This window comes from Callospermophilus lateralis, unplaced genomic scaffold, assembly GCF_048772815.1.
Source record: "Callospermophilus lateralis isolate mCalLat2 unplaced genomic scaffold, mCalLat2.hap1 Scaffold_890, whole genome shotgun sequence".
Taxonomy (NCBI): Eukaryota; Metazoa; Chordata; class Mammalia; order Rodentia; family Sciuridae; genus Callospermophilus; species Callospermophilus lateralis.
The window spans coordinates 23,251-48,242 of NW_027517019.1; the positions used below are offsets into that span (position 1 = coordinate 23,251).

At 40.2% G+C, this 24,992-nt stretch overlaps 1 long non-coding RNA gene across 1 annotated transcript in view; it reads left to right on the top strand.

The window, feature by feature from the left end:
* Positions 1 to 4,688: 4,688 nt before the first annotated feature.
* LOC143641205 (uncharacterized) overlaps positions 4,689 to 24,992 on the top strand; it is a 29,569-nt gene continuing 9,265 nt past the window's right edge. Inside the window, exon 1 of the long non-coding RNA XR_013155258.1 lies at positions 4,689 to 4,757. This is a non-coding gene — a long non-coding RNA (uncharacterized LOC143641205). The remainder of the gene's footprint in view (positions 4,758 to 24,992) is intronic.

The following is a 24,992-nucleotide window of genomic DNA, read 5'->3' on the forward strand; positions in this document are numbered from 1 at the left end:
GGCTGGGGAGGATTTACTCAGAATTTGTTTCTCTATCAAGTTCCTAGGTGGTGTGGATGCTACTGATCTGTGGCTCACACTGTGATAACTGCTGGTCCCTTGGGAATTTTTTTAATTTATTTTAATTAGTTACATATGACAATAGAATACATTTTGACACATCATACATAAATGGAGTATAACTTCTCATTCTTCTTGTTGTACATGATGTAGGATTACACTGTTTATGTAATCATATATGCACATAGCGTCATAAGGTCTGATTCATTCTGTTATCTTTCCTACCCCTATAACCCATCCTGTCCCTTGACTCCCCCTATCTAATGCAAAGGACCTCTATTCTTCCCTAGCCCCAAGTCCCCTTATTGTGAAATAGCATCCACATATCAGAGAAAACATTTGGCCTTTGATTTTGGGGGGATTGGTTTATTTCTGTTAGCATGATATTCTCTAGCTCCACCCATTTAGTGGCAAATGCCATAATTTCGATCTTCTTTAAGGCTGATTAATATTCCATTGTGTTTATGTACCACATTTTCTTTATCCATTCATCTGTTGAAGAGCACCTAGATTGGTTCCACAGTTTAGCTATTGTAAATTGAGCTGCTATAAACATTGATGTGGTCCAGTGGGAATTTAAGATCAGTTTCAGTCTGGGTTCATCGGGGGACTATATTGATGTGCTTTCTGGTGACCTGGCTCCTCAGTGTCCTATTGTCTTGCCAACCTATCCAGGTGAAGGCCACATGTGCTAGGGGAGTAGGTATCCTTTTCCACCCTTTGCCATCCATCCTTAAGCTTGGAAGTAGCTCACACAGATGCAGAAGCAGCCATGTTTGCTCCTGACCTAAATCTTTATTGGTTTGAGCATGTGATTTGAACATCCAGAGTCTTTCAGTGGTTGGATGATTGACTGGGAGAGGCCATTGGGAGGGCATTAGTTGATTTGGGTTCTATTTCTGAGTAGACTTCAAACTCCTTGGGTGACCTTGGGTAGGCCTCTTAGTCCTCAACATGCGATTTTGACTCCTTGTATTTATGAAACATACCTTTCTTCCTCCTCATTAACAAAATAGGAGAAAAACAAAAACCTAGGTCTGGTGAGTTGCCTCCAGGGGATTTGTGAGCTGATGTGCAGAACTCTGAGTGCCTGAGGAGAAAGCTGCTGTGTAAACACAATATATTATTAATAAGCCATAAAAATAGCATTACACCCTCTGCTATTAATAGCTGCTTCGGGCTGTCAGAGTGGCTGGGTCCTAAGACACAGGCTCCAGCAGTGTTGAAGGAGGGGTTACTGTGGTTTTTGAATTTGTAACACATTTAAAAGAAATTGATAGTGAGTTCTTAAAACATTTTTGGGCATTTTCACAGGTGTCTCGGTGAAGAAAATAATGATTAAAGTTCTGTGAAACTCAAGTCTATTAAACCAGATCACACATTTTCTTTTGACTTTTGTTATATTTCAGAATCACTTTACAGTGTGGGCTACTCCATGTGCATTTGACTGAAGGGTTAAGAGTCTCTTTCTTCCTAACAGTTGATGCCCCTTAGAATCTACAGGGAGTAATTTACAGATCAGTTAGTGATTAATTAATCCATTGATGTTTATATCCACTCTACAGATACATTTGAGACATCCTGCTACATGCTACTATAGATATTAGGAAATAAAAATGTGTTTTTAAATGTCCATTTTAAAATTTTATTTTAAAATATTTTTTTGACCTAAGGAATTTATAGTGTAGCTTTGATTAAAAATAAGTAAGCAAGAAATTATGTATCGAGGCTCTTGCTGTATTTAAACTTGTCTTAAGCATATGTACTTGAGTAATGTAATGAAATTAAAATATACATATTCTTTAACTAATATACATATATTAAGTAATTTAATAAAATAAAAACCCACTTTTTGTGCATGATCAAGCCATGCCTGCAGTGATCTCACAGAAGTAGATTTCCTGTGCATCACTGTTCCCTGTCCGGAAGAACCCAAGGCTATTTGTTTCCTTTTTCCCCCAGGAGAATAGAGAAGAGGATATAGTGGACAAATTACCTAGAGAAGGTCTAGCTGTCCTATTTGTTTCTCAGGGAGAAAAAGCGAATCAGTAAACACATGTTCTGTGGGGCCTGGGGCCTGGAAAGGCCATGAGACCAGTCTTTCCCTCCTTGCCAGCTTGAGTGACCACTCTCTCCCTGCCTCTGTTCCAGGGAGTCATGGACTTTGCCTCATAGAATGAGCTCCCTGGTGACAGGGCTTCACTTGGGTCTGGGCCTTGCATTAGTATTAGATTAAAATTAAACTAGGCCAGTACACATTAGAATTGCCTGGAAGCTTTTATAAAAAATGCAGAGGTCTAGGTTTACCCTAGAGTCTGATATATCGAACTGGGGTGTTAGTCAGGCAGAAAAAAAAAAGTTCCCTGGAAGAGTGCAGTGGCTGGGAGGTGCTTAGTTTGTGATTGAATTTACCTAAAAAGGAGTCTTTTCCAGTCACCCAGGAGTTTTGTGAATCGAGGAAAAAAAAGCCACATTGCAAAACTGACCTCTTGCTCTTGCAAGACTTCTGTTTCTATTTTTCACTTGAATAAATCCTACTTTTTTTTCACTCTTGGAAAACCAAATGAAAATTTTGCAGGCTGCTGATGTAGCTCATTGGTACAGCACTAGCTTACACGTGCAAGGCCCTGGGTTCTTTTCCTAGTAACCCCCCAAAAAAGCAAACAAACAAACAAACCTTATGTTGCAGGCCTAATTGACTTCAATCTTTTTGTCTGTACTGGGACCCCTTCCAGTCCCTTTGCTCTCAGGTATAAATGGTTATTCCAAGCACTGAGTACAGCTGGCCATCTTCCAAGGAGGTGCTTGGTATTTGCTTCAAACTGATCCTGAAACTCGGGGAATCCCTGCCTTTGTTCCAGTCCCTAGTTACTAAAGGACCCTCCAGTAAGGGCCTGAGAGCACTTGGTCACCTGCCCCAGGTGCACCATCTCAACTGAGCTGGTCAGCCATGGCCATGTGTTTTTACTGCCCACATTCTCTTTTCTCCCTCTCGAGCATATGTTTTTCCGTGGGGGCTCATTACAAGAATGCATGGCACTGATGGTGACTCATCCATTTGCTCAAGTCTCCACCAAGATCCTAGCCCATTCATTACCTTTTCCTCTATCTATGTGTTCATTTTTTGTGTGTTTTTGCTCCAGCCTGCAATGATTCATTCTGTGTCTTTGAAAGGATAAAACCTACCACTAGAGGGTGGGTAAGAAGACTCCTAAGTGCATTCCATGCCGTGGGTTCACCTGCTTATATTCCTCACTTCTAAATTAGGGGGATTGTATCTATCCACGGGTTTTTTAGGATTGTACATATGTTCCACTTCAAAATTAGGTGAACAGTTTGGGAATGTGCTGTTAGTCAAAAGAGGGAATCCAAGAAGAATAATGAAAAAAACATTTTTTTAAAAGATATATTTTTAGTTGTCAATGGACCTTGATTTTCTAATTTATTTATCTATATGTGATGCTGAGAATTGAACCCAGGGCCTCACACATGCTAGGCAAGCGCTCTATCACTGAGCCACAACCCCAGCCCTGAAAATTGGTTCTATTTGCTACCTGGTGGAAGAGGCTTCCAAATGATGGTAGCACCATGTTGAGATAGGAATGATCTAAAACTAATTGTAGTTGTCCTTGTATTCTTCCTCTCCATTTTGGTATTTTGACCCTTGTATTAGGATTAGCATTTCCTCTTGTTTACTTTCATTTTCTGTCTCCTGAGATTTGTTGTATCTGGATTGCCAGATTCTGTCATGAACCCCATAGATTTTCTTATAGTCCTCTCCCCCTGACCTTCCCAGTTGTGTATCATCTACTCTTATCATTGGCTCCTGCCTCCTCCTGGGCTGGGTATTTTGCTTGACCTCATCCTTTCTTCTATTTTTCCTTCTCTCTTTCTTGTCATCCTCTCTGTCCTCTCCTTCCTGTCCTTCTTTCCTTCCTCTCTCTTACCATAGACACTCTGTCTTTTCTAATTATCAAATCATTTCTCCTTCTTTTGGCTGGGAAAATCCAAAGGTTTGTATTTTATTGAGTCATATCCAGAAGAGGCATCGGGAGCTGCCTGCCTTTGTCTCAGCTATAATCATCAACGGTTTACTTCATCATTTCATTTCATCTTCAGGTAGGACATATTATTCCTATCCAAAAGGTGAGAAAATACAAGCTAAAAAGAGTTTCAGTTCCTTGACCAAGAACCTGCAACAAGTTAAATGGCCGAGCTTGGGATGTCCCATGCCAGTCTCCACTCTGTTATTAAACTCTTCACCCTTTAGCCTGAGCAGGATTGAAGCATCAAGTTTGCCAGGCAAGGGAGATGGCTTCCATGACGCTTTTATGGCCGACCCTTCCATTGCCAGCATTCATGGAGTACTGCAAGGTGATGTAGGATGGTGAACCCCTTACCTGTGAGGTTGCCTTTGTTGATAAAATCCTGAACTGTGTTCTCCCAGAGTAACTTGGTGTCAATTCTGGGACTGGGGGGGTGCAGTGAATTATGGCAAAATTTACTTTTCAGATGGTGTGCTCATCGTGGTCAACTGTGCCAACTCTTCAGCAGTATGGAGTTCTCCCAGTTAAGACTCTTAATGTTTTGTTTTTTTCAGAGCCTGTGTCATCTTGGGGGTGATATTCCTTCTGTCATCCATATGTATAGTGGTCAAAGCCATCCATGACCTCTCAACTAGGCTGCTCCCAGAAGTGGTAAGGTTCTTCTTCTTCCTTAACAGTCTTTCCCAGTAGTACCAGCTCCTGTGCTGCCTCTCACCACAGATTTACTGGTGGGGGTTAGCAGGTTCAGAGAGAACGTACAACATTTTGGGGGGTCTGGAAGAACTCGTTTCGGGGATGCAAATGAGTTGGCAGAGCAAAGCACTGGGCAGGAGGAAGAAACTCCAAATATTTGAGCTGGTACTGGGTCTATGTTCTTCTCCTTAGGTCTTCTGATTAGTTTTAAAATAAGATGTCTTTGTTTTAATAAAGAAAAATTGAGTTATTTTGTGTAGCAGAGTGATCCAATCTGTATTGTTTATATCTGTTGTTCTGTATTCATTCAACGATTTCTGTAATAAGAATTATTTATTTTTTCCTTTGCACTTCAATTCAATGCATAAATCTATTCACATGAGTTTTTCTAGCACAGCTGATATTTGAATATAGAAACTGGAGGATACAATTTCATACTTAAATGTGTCTTGACTGCTTTGTTCTCTATGTGAGAGTCATTACCCAAACTCTTGACATTTTTTTTCCTTTTCCCCTTTTGAATGCTAAGAAAAGAAATATTTTTAGAGTCTTTTTTCAGGCAATATTCATAGAAGGCAACTGATTTGGTTTCCAGAAGATGAAGATGCTGCCATTACAATAATTCTCTGTGTACAAGTTCAAAGCAGTTTGAATGCAAAATACAGCTCTTTCCTCAGGATGTGATTTGATTTGAACTTGGCCACATATATCATCTTATATGAGGCCCAGACAGACATTTATTTCACTTTTGGAAGAACATTCTAATCCTCTTGGGGTGATCTATTGCATTTGTGTGTGTGTGTGTGTGTGTGTGTGTGTGTGTGTACATGTGTGTTGATGGGGATGGTGTAAATGAAGCAGGAAAATTCTATTGGATACAGTAGAGACACTGACATGCCTGTGTTCAGTTATTGTCTTCCTCCTTCTCAGGCTGAGATAACAGCATTCCTTTTAACTATCATTACCACAGTTGGCCCAAGGCTTATTCTCTAATAACTCAGTGACAGGGAGGAAAGATGGATGCCAGGGTAGGAATGCACACTTAGGGTAGTCACTCTTTCTCAGAACAGAGCTGGCTCAAGCAGATATTAGTGTAATACTCCTATGCTCTTCACATCCTAATTAGTGAATTCTCTCACTCTGATCTTCTGGTTGCCCAGGGCCTTGGACTCTTTCATCTTTTTCCTCTATCAAGCTTGCTATCCCATTTTCCAGTCTTTCTGAATCTAAGTTATGAAGTCACTGAGGATAACTTTACATGTTGAATGACTGATAACATTTTTGCATTTTTCAGGGCAGGAAAATATGCTTCAACTTTAAGAAATGTTTATTAGTGGAAATTTTCAGCATTAACCAGTCAGCACATTCATTTACTTAGGCATTAAAAGTCAATTTCCAGCAGGGCTAACTTGATGTTGGATTGATGACTGTGTTCACAGCTCTTGTAGAGAGCCTTCTTGTGTTTTTCTTGGTAGGTGAACCACTTTTCACAGGGAACATTCTCTTATTATCCCATGAGTACAACTCTTCTTTTTGGGGGGCAGGTACTGGGGATTGAACTATGGGGTGCTCAACCAGTGAGCCACATTCCCAGCCCTATTTTGTATTTTGTTAGAGACAGAGTCTCACTGAATTGCTTAGCACCTTTCTATTGCTGAGGCTGGCTTTGAACTCGTGATCCTCCTGCCTCAGCTTCCTGTCCTACTGGGATTACAAGTATGTACCACAGTGCCAGACCCCATGTGTGTACTATTAAGCAAAGCTAAGCAACTAAAATTCCATGTCATGGTAGAAATATCTACCGTGATGCCCTGCTCCAGGTAGAGTTCACAGGGGGTGAAGAGCTCCATGGTTGTGCCCAAAACGAATCCTTCCTTGGGGAACCCATACTTACTGCAGTGTTTTATACATTATGAAAATGTCTCATATATATATATGTATATATACACACATACATATATATGTATATATACATATATACATTTATATCCATATATATGTATATATATACATATATACATTTATATATACATATATATACATACATATATATGTGTGTATATATACACATATATATTATTTCATTTATATATTATATACATTTATATTTATTTATTTGATCCTTCAGCACTATAAACAGTTTAAAAAGGGGCTTTCAAACTGCACAAGCTCCCTCCTGCATAGCAGGAGACCTCCTATTTGAGTGGCACACAGGGACCAGATAAAATGCAGGTCATGGCCAAAGATTTTTCAATACCAGGTCTTCTGATTTCTTTGCTCTGTGCAAGAAGCTTCTGGATGTCAAGAGGCTATCAACAAGCCCCCAACCTCTGGCCTGCAGTAAATCAGAGTGAGCATTTATTCCATAATGCTTTATGTAAATTAAGATTTATACACTCAGATGCTGCAGAACCCAGTCCTCAAACAAGAACAGGAGAAGCCAACCAGATCTGTAGCTACCGGAGATATGAAGTTTCTGTCCTCCCCCTGAGTTTTTATATCAGAATATGAGCCAGTGTTGCCAGGTCTAGCAGCAAGGTTTGAGGAAAAAATAGAAACCTGTGTCTACTGTGAAATAAATTGGCAACTAATTAAAAAAATAAAAATGAAAACCCTGCCTGGGAGTGGGAGGATACTTTCATGCAGGTCAAATAAAACATGGCTCTTGCCTGAATGCAGGGAGTTTGCTAATTCTCGTGGATGCCAGGCTGTAAGTAGGATCTGGATGAAACCAGGCTCCAGGGTCTTAGGGCCTTAATGTCATGAACTTCCTTCCCAGTTATACCTGTGGCCTTTGCCCCGGCTGTGGAGCTGTAGTTTCACATTTGATTTCTATTTAGTCTGAAGCCATGTTTTCCCTCCTATAACCCTGTTCCCTGGGCTGCTTTCTTTTTAATTCAGCTGCACAATTTTCTGAGAGTAAATGGAAGAATGAGTCAGTTTTGAATAAGAGAGCTGTGCAGTTGGGAATTACCCAACCATGAAGTCAGCTGGCTCTGAGCCTCTGTGGCGTTGACAGCCATGCCAGCCCCTCAGGGCTTTGCTGGGGGAGGAATCAGGTCATCCTGGCTCTCTGGGGAACCCCAAACCAGACTCTGGGGCATCAGCTGTGAGCCTTCATAAGCAAGTAAGATAAGCCTTACCGCCTGCAGTCAGTGCCTTGTTTGGTTAATGGAACAGATTCCAAAAGAGCTGCTTCTGAAAATACCCAGACTGTAGTTCTTCTGGAAGTCGAAAGTTGGGCAGTACTGTGATAGAGTAGTCAATACTTGCCTTATGTTAATGGATTCCTATTTATTTATTTATAGCATGAAAGAGAACAACTTCTAAACAAAAATGAGCAAAATGAGCAGGTACCCTCTGACTGCCTTACTTACTGCACCTTATTTATTTCATTTATTTATTGACAAATAAAACTTGTTACATAACAAGCTGTTTTGATGAGTCTAGGTTGTGGATGTCTAATACGGATTGCTTTAAAAGAAGCATGGTGCTCTCTCTGTTTTTACTCCAATACTGCCTTGTTTTCATAAGAACTGGCAGGTGGTTATGCTTCTCCTTTTTGCTAGCATACAGGCTCTGAGGCAGCAGCCTGGATTTGAACCCTGGTCCAGGGCTGTCTTGGCTCCTGGTACTTTTTGGGGCCTGGTCCTCCTGTCTGTTCTCTTTCTCCTTATGTTCCCAGAGGGCCATGCTGCCAAGGGCTATGCTACAGGAAGGATGCCTAGGCCCCTAGCTATACTTTCCCTGTCTTTCTGGCTATTCTTGCCACCCCTGCCCCTTACCCCACAGCATCACCCTCTGCACCTGAGACCACTGACCAGGGCACCTCTGCTACCTTGTCTCTTAAAAGACCCATTTGGGGTGAACCAAGAAGTCTTAGAACATTCAGCAGGACAAGTAGAGAACAGGGGGACATAGGAAACTTGGACCCTGTGGAAGGCACAGCCAGCATGGCTGCTGAGACCCTGTCTAGTTGTGACTTTCCTCTCTGCTTTTCCCCTATTTACTGTATGATCACAGGCATATCACATGCCCTCCATGAACCTTCGTTTCCTTGTGTTTAACTTAATACTTAGGTTAGAGATTTATAATAAGGATCAGATGAGCAATTAGAAATAACTGCCACTGGGAGACATTTCTTCTGTAATTGGCTCTTCAGGTTCTGCTTTTTGAGGTTTCTGAATTGCTAATCAAAGTTACCCCAACTTTTGAGATCTGTGGTAATTTCAGGCTGGGCCTTTCAGTCCCTTTTTCTTGTCTCCTGGTCTTCCTCTTATTCAGGACCGCACACTGTCCAATGGCAGCTACTCTGATGCTTGACTTTGGTGAAACCCTGACCCTTGGGGATTTTGCTGTGGTTTCCTGGATGGGTTGATAAGTGCTCTCCTGCAGTCTTCAGGTGGCCATAGCTAACTCTGGGCCACACTCACAGAACATAGAATGCACTATCAGAATACCTGACTGTGAAACCTAACCAACCACTCCTTAGCTGGGTGACTTTTAGGAAACCATTTCTCCTCTGTAAGAATCATTTCCTCACTTGTTAAATAGGTATAATACCACCAACGTCACAGCAGAGATTGTAGAAAGCAAATGACATAATGAATGTGGTATTGCCTTATAAACTGTCACATGTTTTGCACAGGAAGGAGATGGTAGTATTTGATTCCAAGGCTCTAGAATCCAAGTTGTTGCTTGTGAGCTCACTGTTCTGATCTGTGACCACCCTGTTATCTTCTTCTGCCTTTGGAGGACCATGACTTCTTTGCCTTGAGCTCTTGGCCAGTGTCTGGGCCCAACCTCCTGAAGTGGTCATGTTGTCAATTATGCTGATTCCCATGATAATTACAGTAGTCCTACATGGCCACATGTTGCTACTAATAATAATTGCTACTTGAATGTCACTTTATCTCTAGGCACTGGAGATATAGAGTTAAATAGCAGTAATGGCTAAAGATTTTACATTGCTCTGTGGAGTACTTCTCAGAAGACTTGCCTTTTGCTCCCAAGGGGCTCACAGTTGGGGAGAGCCCCAAAAGCTGATATAGTCTGTTTGAGGTGAAAAGTCTCTTGATAGAGTGTCACATGAGAACAGAGAGAAGACTTTGTATCAGCTGGGATGTGGGGATCTGTGCTGGGAACTTCCTGGAGGGCAGAATCTCCATTCTTCTGAAGGACAAGTGGGTGTTGGCAAGACCAGTGATAGCAGGGTGGGAGGAAGGAGCAGGAGAAGGAGGAGGGGGAGGTGGTGGTTATTCCAGGCAGAATGGCTGCAGGAGCCACTGGTTCCTGGTAAACCTCTTTTTTCTCTCATATCTTTGTTCTCTGTTTACACAAGAGCCTCAGAGTATAAGAAGTACAGAGAGAAGGGGAAAATAAGGAAAAGAAGAGGAAGCAAGAGGCTTAATAACTGTGTTGTAAATCAGGAACAATTCCTTAGCAAAATTTTGTTTCTTCTCCCTTGAATACCAAGGGAGCCCTGCAAGATGCCCTTTGTCTGTCTCCCCACTGTTTTGGCATAATAATGCATCCCACCCACCAGAGCAAAGCAGCTTCACTCCAGCAATAACAGGGAGCCCCTTGATTGCTCATTTTCTTACAGGCAACTGTCACTAGCTTCATATTGTTTGTGTCCAGGCCCTGTAGACTGTGAGGGTGGTGTCTAGCAGGGCAGTAGTTTTCTATCAGGGGTGACTTGTCCAACAGGTCTTGCTGAAGTGTCCCACTCTTGAAGACTGGGGAGCTCTCCAGTGGGGATGCATGTGCTCCCAGAAGACTCTGAGATGGGACTGTACTCTCATGAACAAAGGAGGAAATGGAACTCTTGTAAAAAGTGTTTTAGGTCTGTAAGTCCGTAGCCAAAAAACTTTCCTCAAGGATCTTCTTGTCTGTAGAAGTGGCAGTCAATCTTAGATCTATAGGCTCTTGTGTTTGCAGGTGTTTGGGCTTGTAACTCAGGTTTGTAGGAGTTCTTTTTATGTTCTTCAGCCATTATTACCTTGGCTATTAGTGACTCTTCAGCTTGCAGGGGGATGGAAATGGCTTGTCCTGCCTCTTTTCCATGCCCCTATCTTTAGTGCAAGGTTCCACTTGCTTTCTCCCACTGGTCCATCTCTTGAACACAGGGCTTCTCCCCTCCACACAGTCAGCCTTCTGAGATCTCTCCTTGCCCATGTCCTTGGAAATCTCCCTCTTATACTCATCCATTCTCTTCCTGCTATCTTCAGTTACTTTTTACTTGCTACTTCCTACCTAGGTGTTGACTTTCAAGCTCCTTGACCACTCTTATAGTGGTTTATCTGCAGACACTCCCATCTTCACATTCTTTTCTAGTTCCAGCTCTGCCTCCCCTCAGCCTGCCCCTGCCAGTAGATCTTCATGGCATCCCTTTTGAGAGAGGAAACATTTAAAAGAAAAAAAGGAAACGAGGTAGAGGGCAGTAAAGGTTTGGGCAAAGTGAGTGTTTTCCTGGCATTGCTTCCTACTCAGTCAGCTTGTCATCCCTGGGTTTTCTGAAGCGAGTGTCTCATCCCTGGATTGAGTTTCTAAAGGCTCTATAAGAAGTGAGTGCTCTGAGGCTATATAGCACTGGGATTTCTTAATCCAGTGGGAGCTGAAGGCAGGAAGGCAGATACCAACTTAGCCACTTTCTGCCTTAAGGAACCTGGGCAGGTTGTTTGATTTTTCTCTACCTCAGTTTGTCTGTTGTAAAATGCAAATAATGGTACCTTCATGGTACAATTGTTAATAAAATTAAAAAGATACAGGGATTTGCTCAGCATATAACTATTGAATGAGTGTTGGCTAATATTATTGTTGCGCTAGAGAAGAGGCTTCTAAGAAAACTGGCTGATCTTTTTTGATGTCTTTAGTGCTGCAAGATTAGGCTGTATTGAGCCATCAAGGAAATGCCTTCCCTGATGCTCTTTTCAGCCCAGGTTGGTGATGTTATAGATGCTTTCTGGTGCAGTAACCTATAATTCCTGGATCTTCCATCAGCAATAGAGACTTATTTTTCAGTATGATATACTATCGCACATAACTCTAAATTGAATTTAGGAGTGGTATTGACTAGTACTTAAGAAAAATAGTATTAACTACTACTTAATAAGGCCCTTAGCATGCTCCTGCCTCTATCTTTCCATCACTGCATAAAGAAAGGCAGCAATTTGTGGTATTAGAATGTCAGCAACATCCCATTCCTGTTTCTTCAGACAGAATAATTCCATCACCTCAGCAAGATTGGCCTCTTATTTGTCTTAGAGTCAAGAATCAAGAAACTTCTGAGAGAAGAGAACTGAGCACTGATAAAGGCAGATCATTATTGTTTTGAATTAATTCATGGAGAACACAAAGCCCAGAAATAAACCCACACATATCTGGTCAATTGTTGTTGCAAGGTGCCAAGGTAACTCAATGGGGGAAAGGAAAGTCTCTTTGACACATAGTCCTGGACCAACTGGATAGCCATATGGACAAAAAAGGACATTAACTCTTATACAAAAGTATAAGCCTTAATGTAAAACCTAAAGCTGTAAAATATCTATTAAAAAAGAGAGAAAATTGGTACAATACTGAGCTAGGCAAAAGTTTCTTAGATATGTCCCCCAAAGCATGAACATAAACAAAACAATGAAAATTGTGCTTCTTAAAAATCAGAAATCTTTGTTCTTCCAAAATACCAGGAAGAAGATAACAAGGTAGCACAAACAACATATATGTCTATGGAGAACCACTTTGTAAGAAGATAACTAACCAATAAGAAAATTGGAAAAATAGGTAAACAAATAGTTCATAAGAATAGACAGATGAATGTCTAATAAGCCATATAAACATGTTCAACATTATTAGTCATCATGGAATTACAAATTAAAAATGTATTCAGAATATCTAAAACAAAACAAAACAAAAATTCCCAGAGACCAAATATGTGTGGGGCATCTAGACTTCTCAGAAACTGATAAGAGATTAAAATGGTACATCCAGTTTGGAAAACAATTCAGATTTTTCTTTAAAAGCTAACCATTTTCTGCCTGGCCTAGTCATCCCATCTTTAGGTATTTATGCAAGTGAAATGAAAATATATCTGCACAAAGACTACACAGATGTGTGTTGTAGTTTTATTTATGTCAAAAGTTGGAAACAACCTAGAGGTTTATCAACAGGTGAATGGACAAGCCAGTTGCAGTATATCTGTACCATGGGCTACTTGGCAATAAAAAGGCACTACTATTGAATGAATCAGCACAGGTGAATCTCAAAATAATTAATGAGGGTATCCAGGCAAGCAAAAAAGTAAGTACTATGTGACTCCATTTATTTAAAACAATTATCAATAATCTCAAAAATATTTGGGAATGAATCTGAAGAGGTAAAAGACCTCTACAATGAAAATTATAGAACAATGAAGAAAGAAATTGTAGAAGACACTAGAAGATGGGAAGACTTTCCATGTTCTTGGATAGGCAGAATTAATATTATCAAAATGGCTGTATTACCAAAAGTAAGCTACAGAATCAATGCAATATCAGAATACCAATGACAATGTCATTCTTCACAAAACTAGCATAAATAAGTCCTAAAATTCATATGGAAGAATAAAAAACCCAGAATAGCCAAAGCAAGCCTGAGTAATAAGAACTATGCTGGGGACACCACAATACCTAATCTCAAATTAAGCTACAAAGCTGTGGTCACAGAAATAGTGTGGTACTGGAATAAACACAGACCCAAAGACAGTGGCATAAAAAGGAAGACACAGAGACAAAGCCATATAAGCACAGTCATCTTATCCTTGACAAGGGTGCCAAAAAGATACGTAGGAGAAGATAGCCTTTTTAGCAAATATGCTGGGCAAACTGGATATTCATATGTAGAAGAGTGAAACTAGATCTCTTTCTCTCACTCTGCCTAAAAGTCAACTCTATGGATCAAAGACCTAGGAATTAGACCAAAAACACTAACTGCTAGATGAAAATATAGGGTCAAGATTCCAAAATATTGGCACAGACACCAACTTCCTTAACAAAACCCCTAAAGCTCAAGAAATAAAACCAAAAATCAGTAACTGGGATGGCATCAAATTTAAAAGCTTCTGCACAATAAAGGAAACAATAAGGAAGTGAAGAAAAAGACAATAGAATGAGAGAGAATCTTTACTACTCTTCCTACAGGGGATTAATATATTAAGAACTCTTAATATATTAAGAACTCAAAAAACTTAATACCAAAAAAAAATCCCAGAATATCCAATCAATAGTTGGGCAAATGAGCAGAAGAAATACAAATGACCAACAAACATGAAAAAATGTTCAACATCCTTAGCAGGGAAATGCAAATCAAAACTATACTGAAATTTCATCTCAATTTAGAATAACAATCACTGAGAATACAAATAATAATAAATGCTGGTGAAGGTATAAGAAAAAATGGTACATTTATATATTGTTGGTGGGACCAATTAGTACAACCATTCTGGAAAACACTATGGAGATTCCTCTGAAGACTAGGAATGAACCACCATGTATTTCCCAGCCATCTCAGTCCTTGGTATTTATCCCAATGAATACTGTAATAATACCTTCATACCCATGCTTATATCAGCACAATTCCCAAGAGCCAAGTTGTGGAACCAACATAGGTGCCTTTCAACAGATGAATGGATAAACAAAATATGGTATGTAAACACAATGGAATTTTACTCAGCCATAAAATAGAATGAAATTATGTCATCTGCTGGTAAATGGAACTAGAAAACATCATGCTAAGTGAAATAAGCCAGACTCGGAAAGTCAAGGATGGAATGTTTCCTCTTATGAGAGAGAGAGAGAGAGAGAGAGAGAGAGAAAGAGAGAGAGAAAGAGAGAGAGAGAGAATAAGAAAAAGGAATAAAACAATTATAGAAAGCAAATTAGTAGAAAAAATGGGTGGGGAAAGCAAAGAAAAGTCACTGAGGAAGGAGAGTGAACAAGTTAGCTGCATTATGAATATAGTGTAATAATCTCACTAGTATGGATAAATATGCACCAGCAAAAAAATTTAGATACAAGTTTATCTGTATGACAGAAAGCAGATAGCAGTTGTCTGAGGATATAGGTAGAGTGAGGGAGGAATTATTAAGGAATCACAAGGATACTTTAGGAGTAATGGAAATATTTGGTTTGGGCCATAATTTTACAGGTATAAAATATGTTAATGTTGATCAAAGCATACACTATAAATACATTCAGTTCAAGTACATCCGGGGGCTGTGCCTGGCCCCAAAGAACCTTATGTTGCTAAGCCAGATAGGAATCCTGTGGAGAGTCCTATATTTTCTGTGAAGGAAGGTTTTATTTTCCTGAGTGTGAGCTGAACATTTAGTACCTGGGATGTTGACAGCACTGTTAAGTTATATTATAAATAGATAATATAAGAAGACAAAGTGTACAATTAGAGGGGCAAATATAAATAGTAGGCTAAATATAATAGCTGTCACCAGAGGCAGATATTAAGAGGAGCTTTTGTGAAAACATGACTGATCCACCCAGTTGCCAGAAACACCCATGAAGTGCCTGTGGGTGGTTCAGGCTCCTGAGGCCATTAACCCTAGTAAACCTCTAGAAGCCTGGGCAGTTAATCCTTTTGGTCTATTGCGTACAATATGTTCATCAGTTAAGTGCTACCTAGCACATGACTGTACAGGAGTCTGATTGATTGGTTCTTTTCCTCCGTCTAGAAAGCTTGAATTCTAATCAGGATATGTTGTCTGTTATACCTCTTTGTATTTTCCACCTCAAAAAAGTGTCTTTTTTAAACATTTTGTTTGATGTCCCATTAGACCTTCATGATGTTTCTGAAGTAGGCAGAGGCGTTAGACCCACCGCCATTTTATAACAAGGAAACAAATCCTCAGATAAAGAAAGAAAACATCTCGGTCTAGACTACATAATACCAGTGTCAGAGATACATGGCAGGTGGGATTAGATCTCTTGATAAATAGTTGAGGGTTCTTTCTGGTCTACAAATTGCCCTCCTGTACTACCACAGAATTTGAGCCTTCATGAAAAGCTTTTACCACTGTTTTCCAATGGAGGAAATATGGCCTAGACACTTAGTCTCACAGAAGATTCTGAATACATTACAAGCCCAGGACTTTCCTACATTCTACTCTATGGGAATGAGCCCCCTGAACCCTCCTGTTTACAGTAGCTATGGTGGTTCTGCCTTGGCTGGTACCATGAAGATCCATCTTAGGGGGCTTCAGGAATAGAGGAACAAAATGGAGGAGGGAGTCTTGTCCTCCTGCCTCTAAGTTTGCACAAAGCATGGGTGTGAAAATATCATTACAATATTCACTCTGCTCCCTCTCTTCACCCCCAGCCTATACTAGGGGCATCTGTGTATTTAAGGACAGGAGTGTTTATCCAAGATGGGTGTTGCTGTATGAAGGTTGAGTACTTTGCTATTCAAATACCTCTGTACTTGACCTTGGGAAACTTCTTTAATCTCTTGGTACTTTTTTTCCCATCTGGAATGTGAGAACAAACTAACGTAGCACTTTTTCCCCCCTCTGTGTGAGGTTTTGAGAGTGCTTTCTTTCAGAGAAGAAAAAGAAATTATTTCAAAGGGTATTTATTTAACAGTTTAATGTAAATGGTTTTTTTTATTCACTTCTCTAAATATAATGAAGAACACCATCCTCATAATAGTTCTAGACTTTTTGTTTATTGTTTGGATAGTGAAGAAATCATACTGAATGCTTTTTTTATTTCCCAAACTCAGACTAAAATATGCCTGTGTATATGGTGCACACAATACATCCTAGTACAGCAGAGTGGTGGAGAATAAGTTCTTCCCCATGACAAGGGCTCCTCCTATAAGTGACTTGCACTCCATCCTCCTTTCTTCTGTTACTTTGGAATGTTCTGCCTGGTGATCAACATGTAAATATTTGTTACTGGGTCGATAGGGAAACACTGGATATGTTTCGGAGATATTGTTTTGAGGCACTCAAGTAGAATTTCTTAAGCCTTGAATAATCCTCTTAAAATGAGCTTTTTGATCATTCTGGTTCCTTGGGGGGGGGGGATAAAGAAATTCTGAGACCAGCATGGCTAAATACAGCCTCTTTTCCCCCAAGACCTTTTCCAAGTACAGGTTGAACAGGAAACCAGGGTGGCTGTGGGTGCTTGTGAAGGTGAGCTGTGTGAGGAGGGGTCTCCATCCTCTTTATTTTCTGGAAAGTTGACTGTTTGAAAGAGGTGGGTTGTCTCCAGGGAAGGTTAGAAGAGGAAACAGCCTTGAGGAGCCGGGTGTTTGACAGTTCTCCTTTCTGCTGGGTGAAGCAAGCAGCCCTGGTAAAGTTAGCCTTGCCCTTTGTTAGGGCTTGAGCATCCAGCTGTGCTTGGTGAGCCGCACGATCACATTAACCACTTCCTTGCTATAAATATATATATCTCCCATGATTCTTTTTTTCTCTGCTTGAAGCTGACAGATATACCAGAAATTACTGCCCTGAAGTATTTTGTTTGCTTTTAATTTTTATCCTTGTTTGACATGTATGTGATTTAAATAGATGATTGTTCTTCAAGGCTCATATTAAAAAAAAACTAAAAAAAAAAAAAAACCCCTCTTCAGGGCAACCACTTAAAATCTTTCAACCTCCACATCCCTTGTTTTAATTTTTAAATTATTTTAATTTTTGCCATAGTGGGGATTGAGCTCAGGGCTTCACCTGTGCTAGGCAAGCTCTCTACCACTAAGCCTTTAACCATAGCTCCTTCAACCTCTGAATTTCTCAGCAACATGTAGATGTTTCTGCTTCTTGATTTTTCAGTTATAAGCATGATTTATTGACTATCTACTCTGGGTGACCCCTATTGCCTAATTATTCCATCCTTCTGGTATATTTAGATTATATCAGCATTCAATGTTGTTATTATGACTATAAATGTTATTCATAGCTGAGCTCTTAAGTCTTTTATTCCTTTCTTGCATTCTGTTTTGTGTTTCCTGGTACTAATAAATAAGTATGTGATATAAATGGGTGTTCCTGAGCTGGGCATGTTCCAATCAACTCCATGGTTGTCATCTTGGGATCCCATCCATTCCAATCCTGGGAATTCATTTTACTTTTCTCTTGGGATGTGTCTCACTCAATCCTGTGTTATTGTCTTTCATGATTTACTCCCTTGTTTTGGAGGAACATACCCTCTGGTAGCTTCCTGGGAACAGATATAAGAAAACAATTTTTTTAATTCAACTTTGAATATCTGAAAATGTTCTGTTCTCATATTTTATGTAGAATTTTGGATGGAAATGAGTTTATTCTTAGAATTTTAAAGTCTTTCATATGTTGTTGTTTCATTTCCACTGTGGCTTTAGCGATGTCTAATGCTATTTAAATAACTAATACTTTATTTAAAACAAAACCCAGCTGGTTTTTTTGATGCTTTTATTGAATTGTTTATTTCTTTTTTTTAAATTCTAAGAACTTTATTTTGTGTTTATTCTTTTTTAAAATAGTATTTGCAAGATAATATTAAAAATATTTTAAATTTTCCTGATATTTAGAATATCACCTATATCTGATGATGTTTAATGATAATATTTTAAAACATTTTCTTCTCCTGGATATCACTTTACCTAGTGACATTTTTCTATTTGTTTTCGTCTCTTTTTTTTCCATATTAGATGACTTCCCAAATTCTAGGAATTATTGGAAATGGATGAATATATGTGTGTGTGTGTGTGTGTGTGTGTGTGTGTATATATATATATATATATATATATATATATATATATATATATATATATATATATATATATAGTGTTATTCCATCCTCTTAATATATTTAGATTATTATTTTGATTATATTATTATTTGATTATATTGTGTGTGTATGGGTGATGCTTTTTAAATGTGATCTTAATTGTAGGGCAGGGTTTTTAAGCTGGCATTTGGATTTGGATGGAATTTAGAGATATGTGAATTTGAATAGAGAAGAAAATGTCTTTACTTTCATTTAACCTCTTGGAAATTTAGCAATCTCTTCAGTCCTAAAACTAGACAATAAAACACAGTAATATACTAGAGCATTATTATTTGTCACTAATAAATTATGAATCTTCATCTGAAATTAGTTTCGGTGGATATCTCAAAATGTTTGTGCTGGTTATAACTCAAAATTATGAACTTATTAGATCTGCTATTAGATTTTACAATTTAACACATCTAGAAATACTTAGTTACTAAGGCACAATTTTTTATGTTTTATTAACTGTATGTTAATATAATTGGTTTTCTTTGAGAATCTATGTATTTTATACTCTCAGTTATTTTTATTTTTATTATTGTTTTTTTGTTGTTGTTCTCTCAAGTTAGAGGAATCCCCTGGGCAGCAGGTCCCCTGGTCCCCCTCTACACCAGGCAGTAACCCCACCCTCAGCTGAACCTAATATGTCCTGTGTGGGGTGTGAGCAGAGGGTAGGGGACTGGGTAAGGGTGGGGGTGTCTTTCTTTTTCTCTCTGTGATGAGTGTACTCTCTCCTCTACTGAGACCAGCATGAATATACCCTGAGTAGTGGTGGAGCAGGTCTGGGCTTCTTAAGATTTTGTCAATAAATCCTTTGGCTTTTAGTGCCTTCCTCATTTAGGGAATGACTTGTGGCATTTCTTCCTGAGCCTCAGGGAATTTGGGGGTATGCTTTGACATGGTGCTTCTTGACCACCCCTCTCTGCCCTGCTCCATGAAGGCAGCTACCACTCTTGCTATCTACCTTCCTGCCTCACATAATTTTGTGGCTGTTGTCCTTCTCTTGTTTTCTTTGTCCTTGTGAGTTCATCCCTTAAAAAAAATCAAAACCAACCAACCAAACAAACAACAAACACTGCTATCATTTAATCGACTTGGAAAAGCTGAATGCACATGCACTTTCAAATGTTCTAACGTTGTAGATTGAGTTTCTTTTATTTAGCTAAAACTGAAATTCAGCCCTGATGGCCATTTTAGAGCAAAAAAAAATTCTTTTTTTTTAAGGTTTAAAAAGCAGTGGATTTTAGATTGGGTAGATAGGGCTTTTAATGCCTTCAACATCCCTGGATAGCTGTGGGACCTGACCCTGGAGAAGATTACTGAACCACTCTGTTTAAGGTCCATCATTTCCACCTAACAGGGATCTTGCGATGGTTAGATAAAAATAAAATTGAATTGTGCATTGAGCATTTGGAAAAGAGCCCCATTTGTAATGGGAATTAACAGATGGTATTATCTTGTTACTACTGTTATTTAAGGAATTCTCTAGTTTGATACTAGGGCATCCACGTGGTGTTCCTACCAACAGCCAGGAGGTTCCACTTTGTCGAAGAGCAGAGTTATTCAGGGATGGCAGTGCCTCTGTGTTAATGAGGGCTTTGCTGAGGGGATGTCATGGTTTCAGTGAACCCCAAAGGTAACACTTGCTTCAAATACCTATGGTCATTTAAAGGGGAGGAAGGTGGGATCACCAGCGTGGCTCTTCTCAGATTTGCTGGCCACATTCAGGGATCAGAGCACTCACCTCAGAGACTCTTGCAGTACTTATCCTGCATTAGAAAACAGCAATCTGACAAATGCCTTAATTGACAGAAGTCAGGCTGCATCTTGGAGTAGCAGCCATGTGCCTCAAGGTGCCCTCCATGTCCCTGGCCAGTCAGGGCATGGCTGACAGTGCTGCACCCTTCCTTGTGGCTTCCCATGACATTACCATCAACCTCAGCTTCGTGGTGCCCGGGGAGCTGGCATCTGCTCCTTTCCTGACACTGTGCAGGGCCTCACCTCTCAGGTTAGCCAGCTGGCCAGGAGAGACATGGGGCTGGGGCTCCCCAGTATGCCCATTAGCACCCCCCCCAGTGACCAGTCTGCATACCTGCTTGTCAAAGCATCAGTGCTTGCCATCCCCTTCATCCAAATGGTCTGATGCTAATTCAAAATTTTGAAGTCATTGAATATGAGTCCATTGCAATTTGTCAATATAATTTAATAACCAGGGGAAATTGGGGGCTGGTGCTTGGTATAATTTTCTCTACATCTGCCAGCTTTTCTCATGGATGGGGGTGGGGCAGAGGGGTGATGAAAAGATGCGGGGACGAGAGTGACTGTTTTAATTTCACCTGGGGCTGTAAATCAATATTCATTTATTATTCAGCCAGCACTAGCATTTCCCTGGATGATACTCAAGCACATGTAGTGTCAGGATGGTTTGAAATTTGTTCTCATTAGGAAGGTAAAGGATGCCTTTTTGCAGGCATAAGCAAGTGAGTCCTCTGAACTACCCACCTGCTGTCTCACAGCTTATGAAAAGAAACATGTGGGTGTGTGGACGAAAGGCCTGTTGTTTTTTCATTCTTGATCTCTGTCTGGTGTCAGAGGCCACAGTTCATTGTGATCTGGAATTGCAACTTAAGCTCAACATAGGAGGTGACAACTGGTACTGATGGGGGGGGGGGGAATCTATCCAAGGTTTTCCAGTGAATAATACCATGAATACAAATATTTTGAGATGAGGCTGTATGGGAAGATGAGAGTGGAAGCCAGTAGGACAGAGAAACTTGGCATTACTATGTTAGAAACTAATGCAGACTGACAACTGCTGGAAACAAAGACCCCCTGCTCTGCATGAGGATGATAATGGATGAGAAGATGAATCAGCTTTACAGATATTAACTCACACCCCCACCTATTTGGGGGTGTAGAGGGCATTGGGTGGGAGTGATGGGCAGAGCAGGTTGGAAAGGGGAGAGGGATTGCACTGAGATGTCCTGAGAGCTGAGGTCTTCCTCAGTGATTGGACTGGCCCTTTTAGAGACTGCTGTAGGCCCGGATGGGAGGTTGTTCTAGAAGATTCTTCACCTCCTGACATTTCACTCTGATCTTTTGACCTGAAGGTACATCTCTTCTGAAGGCAGATGGTCTCCCAAATCAGGGGAAATGATTAGACCCTATCAGCCTCCCTCCTATTTAATTTTCTGCTCCTGGCATCAGTGATTGCCCAACTCCATTGGGAACCTGGCATCAGTGATTGCCCAACTCCATTGGGAACCTAAATAATGTCAGTAGAAGGCATTTAGATTGAATTATGAGAAGCCTTTCATGGGGAGGGCTGTGAAACAAATCACTAGAGTTAGACCCCAGGACCACACAGAACAAACCATTTATACCTGCACCATCATGGATGAATTTCAGAACATGTTCCTAAAGAAGCCAAATTTAGAAAACTAACACATACCTTCTGGAGAAATGAACCCATGGTTATTGAAGTCAGAAAGTGGTTGCAGAAGGCTGAGAAGGAATGAGGGAACCATCTGTGGTGTTGTTCTGTCAGGATGAGGTTAGCCCTGTGGTTTGCTGAATTTAAGGACTTACCTTGTTTGCTACTTTTTGGCCATTTCCCAGGTCATGATCACTAACTGCTCCTGTCCTGCTCTTTTCTGCACCTCTCTCTAGGTACTTACTGCTTTGCTTTATGTAAAGTTTTGAGGGAAGCCCAGCTTGTTTCTGTATTAGCACTATCCAATGTGACCTTCAGTGACAATAGAAAAGTTCTAGAACTGCACTCTGACATGATAGCCCAGAGCCATGTTAAATATTTGAATGTGATTAGTCAAATGAGGAACTGAGTTTTCAGTTGCATTAATTTTTCATTCTAGTTAATTTTAAATTTAAGCACACATCTAGTTCATTTTAAATTCAAGCATACTTTTTAAAAATCAGGGTATGAAGGGGGTTTATGCTTCTCCCTGAGAAGCTGATATTTGAGCAGAAAAAGTTAGCAGAGGCAAGGTAGTAAGCCATGTAGATGTATAGAGACTCCAGAGACAGGGAATATAGCACATGCAAAGGCCCTGAGGTAGGAGCATGCCAGTCATTATTGAGGATCAGGGAAGAGACCAGGATAGCTGAAGCAGAATAAATGAAGGGCATAGTGATAAGACACAAAGGACATCCAGTCAGATTGATTGTGTTTGACTATTCTGTGAAAAACTGGAAAATATATCATCCTATTGTTGTATAACAGGTCATGGGAACTCTTCACCAGCTCACTAGACTGCATATGGGACAGTGCATAGGTCATGTGTCTTCCATCTTCCAAGAGAAAAGCTGACAGAGGCCCTGGTCTGGCTGACCAAGGTCTCCTGAGCTAGCTTACAACAACAAATACCACACATCAGCACAAGAATCCTCACCCAGATCAGGTTTTGTCAGCTCTCCCCTAATTGCCTTTGAGTTCTAAAATTAGCCTCTGGTTCTCACCACATTCCAGCCTGGGCTGAGAGAACTGGAAAGGATGGATACTGTCAGGCTTCACAGCAGAGCTGGAGAGGACAGGATCCTTGGCTTGGAATATGGCCCTGCCATCATATACCTCTTTGCTTTCTGGGGAGACATGGTCTCTTTTAAAGGTTTAGTTTCCTAATTGAAGCATCAATTACATGCTTCCTAAGCCTTTTCCCCACTTTAATATTTTTTTAATTGGTTGTTCAAAACATTACAAAGATCTTGACATATCATATTTCATACATTAGATTCAAGTGGATTATTAACTCCCATTTTTACCCCAAATACAGATTGCAGTATTTACACATCCACATTTTTACAAAATGCCCTATTAGTAACTGTTGTATTCTGCTACCTTTCCTATCCTCTACTATCCCCCCTCCCCTCCCCTCCCCTCCCCTCCCATCTTCTCTCTCTACCCCATCTACTGTAATTCATTTCCCTCCTTGTTTATTTTCCCCTTCCCCTCACAACCTCTTATATGTAATTTTGTATAACATTGAGGGTCTCCTTCCATTTCCATGCAATTTCCCTTTTCTCTCCCTTTCCCTCCCACCTCATGTCTCTGTTTAATGTTAATCTTTTCTTCCTGCTATTCCTCCCTGCTCTGTTCTTAGTTGCTCTCATTATATCAAAGAAGACATTTGGTATTTATTTTTTAGGGATTGGCTAGCTTCACTAAGCATAATCTGCTCTAGTGCCATCCATTTCCCTGCAAATTCCATGATTTTGTCATTTTTTAGTGCAGAGTAATACTCCATTGTGTATAAATGCCACATTTTTTTTTTATCCATTCATCTATTGAAGGGCATCTAGGTTATTCCACAGTCTAGCTATTGTGAATTGTGCTGCTATGAACATTGTTGTAACAGTGTCCCTATAGCATGCTCTTTTAAGGTCTTCAGGGAATAGTCCAAGAAAGGGAATAGCTGGGTCAAATGGTGGTTCCATTTCCAGCTTTCCAAGGAATCTCCATACTGCTTTTCAAATTGGCCCCACCAATTTGCAGTCCCACCAGCAGTGTACAAGAGTACCCTTTTCCCCACAACCTCTCCAGCACTTGTTGTTGTTTGACTTCATAATGGCTGCAATCTTACTGGAGTGAGATGGTATCTTAGGGTGGTTTTGATTTGCATTTCTCTTCTTATGTGATTTTAAGATCGCCCTTTGTTTATGCAGAAGCTATACTCTTCCTTGTTTGGTGGTAGTCAGATTCAGAGTCCCAGAAGTGTGTCTCTGTGACTTATTCTCCAAGGTAAGACAGAATTATTCTTGACATAGACCAAAGATTTTGGGATGTGAAATTTTTTTTACCACTGGGGTCTGTCAGGTTCTTGGTATTCCTTTATGAACAATTTATTCCATCAGAATAGGATGTTGTTTTTCATATGGACCAATGAAGTTGGGAAATTTGAGTCCAAGCTTCATTAGTTCATAGGTGGACTTATCAGTGGCCCCTGTTGCTTGCCATCTGTAAAGCAGAAAGCAGATTGGGAATAGGTGAGGTGGCTACTTCTATGTCCTCATGTTTGGGTTCGGGGGACCATCTTAGAGCATTCGAGGTGTAACTGAATCCTATAAACTGAGGGGGCTCCTAAACAACAGGCATTCTCACAGTTCTGGAGGTGGGGAAGTCCAAGGTCAAGGCTTCAGTGGGTTTGGTGTTTTTGAGGGTCAATTTCCTGGTTCATAAATGGCCATTTTCTTGCTGTGTCCTCACATGGGGAAGGAGACCTTATAAGGAAGGTCTCTAATTGCATTTATCAGGGTTTTATCTGCATGACCTAGTCACCTCTCAGGTACTCTCCCTCCTTGTATCAAATTGCCTTGGGTATTAGGCTTCAACATAGGAAGTCCTTCCTTCCTTTCTTCCTTCCTTCCTTCCTTCTTTCCT